This window comes from Dipodomys merriami, unplaced genomic scaffold, assembly GCF_024711535.1.
Source record: "Dipodomys merriami isolate MVZ:Mamm:240054 unplaced genomic scaffold, mDipMer1.0.p SCAF_9, whole genome shotgun sequence".
In the NCBI taxonomy this organism is placed as follows: Eukaryota; Metazoa; Chordata; class Mammalia; order Rodentia; family Heteromyidae; genus Dipodomys; species Dipodomys merriami.
Window position 1 is genome coordinate 31,516,844 of NW_027206512.1, and position 3,242 is coordinate 31,520,085.

The 3,242-nt window shown below is 36.7% G+C and overlaps 1 pseudogene; it reads right to left on the minus strand.

The window, feature by feature from the left end:
- Positions 1 to 233: 233 nt before the first annotated feature.
- On the minus strand, positions 234 to 873 carry LOC138820675 (large ribosomal subunit protein uL16-like; annotated as a pseudogene).
- Positions 874 to 3,242: the final 2,369 nt, after the last annotated feature.

Sequence of the window (3,242 nt, forward strand, 5' to 3'; positions counted from 1 at the left end):
ACAACAATAAAAATATAAAAGACATGAAGCTAAGCCTATATATGATTATCATTAACACAAAAACATAATCCAATATTTTAAAATTATTTTTTCTTTCAAATTAGATAACATATTACATGCTATCTGTTTTTGAAGATTATTCTAGCAAGAAATGAATTTTTTTAGACATAATGCAAGTTTTATTGGGGAACATGATTAAAGTGGGGTTGATATAGCTCAGTGGGTGGAGGCCTTCATGAGTGCAGCGCTTGTCACTTATCCAGAGGACCACGATTCGGGATGTATTTGACTCCAGAGCCATCAGGGATGAGGCGCTTCTCAGTTACTGTCTTCAAACTCATCCGCATTGAACTTGGTAAAGCCCCACTTCTTGGAGATGTGGATCTTCTGACGACCAGGGAACTTGAACTTGGCCCTGCGTAAGACCTCAATTACATGTTCTTTATTCTGCAGGTTGGTGCGGATGGACATGATTACCTGGCCAATATGAACCTGGCCACAGTGCCCTGGGATTTCCCAAAGGCACCCCGCATACCTGTCTGGAGCTTGTCAGCCCCAGCACAGGACAACATCTTGTTGATGCTAATGACATGGAAAGGATGCAGTCTTACTATAATATGAAAGGCATCTTTGCCACAAGTTTTTACCATATACTTGTTGGCACAAATACGGGCAGCCTCCAGGGCTTCAAGGAGAGCTGCTCATATTCATCTGACACCATGTACCCACAAAGTGGGACCTTATCCACTTTTGCCTTCTCCCGCCCCAGGACAAAGATGCGGATCTTGGCATCAGGGACACTTCGACAAAAGCGAGACTTTGGGTATGGCTTGTTCTTAACTCCAGGTAACACCTGGAGGGGCAGTGTCCCATGGCGACACAAGAGTGTTCAGTGGTGTGGGAGGAAAAGAGAAGAAATGAATTTTTTGTACTGGTCCTGGGGTTTGAACTCAGAGCCAATGTATTGTCCCTAATTTTTGTTGTTCTTCTTGTTGTTGTTCAAAGCTAATTATCTATCACTTGAGCCACAGCTCTACTTCTGTTTTTCAGTTGTGAATTGGAGACAAGAGGCTCACAAGCCTTCCTGACCAGGCTGGCATGAAACTGTGATCCTCAGTTCTTAGAAGTAGCTAGGATTAAAGGCCTAGAAACATGATCTGATTTTATATATCCTTATTAATTGAATGCCATTCATAAACCATTACAATTAAATAAGAAAGTAGGCAATACCAACTACTACTAGCCTAGTAAAATGGCATTTCCCTATCCTCTCTCAGTAGTAAATGAGTATTAGTTTACCAGTGAGCTGTTTGCTCCATATTGATAGTCCATATTTTGCAATTTCATTTTATTAAAGTTGAGACTATTTATATATTATACTGATGTTTCTGCTATTCTAAACATGAGCTATACTATATACCCATTTCATTATAAGTTACTTTCTTAATTTAACAAATTGTAAGTGAATACAGTTAATCTACTTACTTGTTTTATAATTTTCTCCATACAGCTTTTGTTTTTACCTATTGAGTCATGGTAAGTTTTTGATGTGAGTTTCAGAAATACATTGTACCTTTAGGATCAGATAAAGTGCTATTCAGAGGATCTTACAAGTGCTTCAATACCATTAAATACTTGGAAATAGTGACAGTTTAAATTTAGCTATTAATAAATGTTAAGTAAGGAATTAATTATACTTTCCTTACAGCTATACTACTTTGTTAAAAAAAATCTTCTGACATTTTCTTAAACAGAAGCAGCATCTATCCACTCTGGGCAAGGACCTTATGAATACTGAATGCAGTTGTCTGGGGTTCAGCACAACTTGCCTGTGGAAATTTTCAACTCTAACTTAGTGCTTCTTCTCATCAATCACATGCTCACTCTAATAATGGTATCTGTAAATGTGCTGACAAGGTACTGCCGTCTTAGAATGTGCCTTCACATGCTTACAGGTGAATGTTTTTCCAATATGATTTACTGCTCAGAAGAATATAGGTGTAAATATGCAGTGATCAACAAAGAAGGCATATTATTGTTTAGGATGTCCATTCCTGAGGAAAATGCTGAGATGCTCACTAGCTACTTTAAACCTGTCTTGGACGATTTGCACATATTTGAGCCTATGGCTCTGGAGTCAGATTAGCTTCTGTATTGCTGAACATTTTAATTTGAAATTTCATTTTACATAATGTCTTTCAGCATCACAGGTAAAAGTAACATTAAATATTACAGAATTATATCAGTATGAAAATGGCACAGTGAAGGAAGGTAAAAGGAAATAGGACAAAGAAAATAAAAATTAAAAAAACAATAAAAACACAATTGAATGATTAAAAAGTTATATTAAATAATTGTAGGTTTTTCTCACTTAAAGATTAGAAAAATACATGCACAGGGGCTGGGAAGGTGGCTCAGTGATAGAGTGCTTGCCTTGAATGCATGAGGCCCTGAGTTCGATTCCTCAGCACCACATAAGCAAAAAGAAAAAAAGCCAGAAGTGGCGCTGTGGCTCAAGTGGTTGAGTACTAGCCTTGAGCTGAAGAGCTAAGGGACAGCGCCCAGGCCCAGAGTTCAGGCCCCATGACCGGACCCTCTCCCCCCCCCAAAAAAAAAAAAAGAAAAATACATGCACAATTAAAATGCTGTCAGATTTTAAAATCTGCTCATTACCAGAATGAATGAAATAGTTTGAAGCCAAAAGAATATGCAATGAATAACTATAAATTAAAACAATTATTATTTTTGGTTCCTTGATTTGTGAATGGCATTATACTTGGTTATCTGAAATATATTAATAAGAATTGAAATATTCATGAGTGGAAATTACAGGGTATCTACATACTGAATTGTAAGACCTAAAACCTAGCAAGTGACTGTAGATGAAACTGTGTACTTGAGCCCTGAAATGGACATTGTGTTGACCATCTGTTACAAAGTCCACTGATCATTAAAGACCAGTATACCAAATAGGTATTTTACAATTGGAGAAGACAATGCTGAAGTATGGGTTGATAGTAGATTCCAACTACAGCAATGGTTTAAAGAAAATTTAAGATACAAAAATTAAGAGCTTACCAATAAGAATATAAATTCATATTTGTGGATCTGAAGTGAAACTTACAGACAGACAATAATGAAAGATTAATGAATGAAGGAGGGTGATAGAAAAGAGATAGGATAATTGGAAAGAGACACAAAAGAGTATGGGTTTGAAAATAATATGAATATGACACATTTAA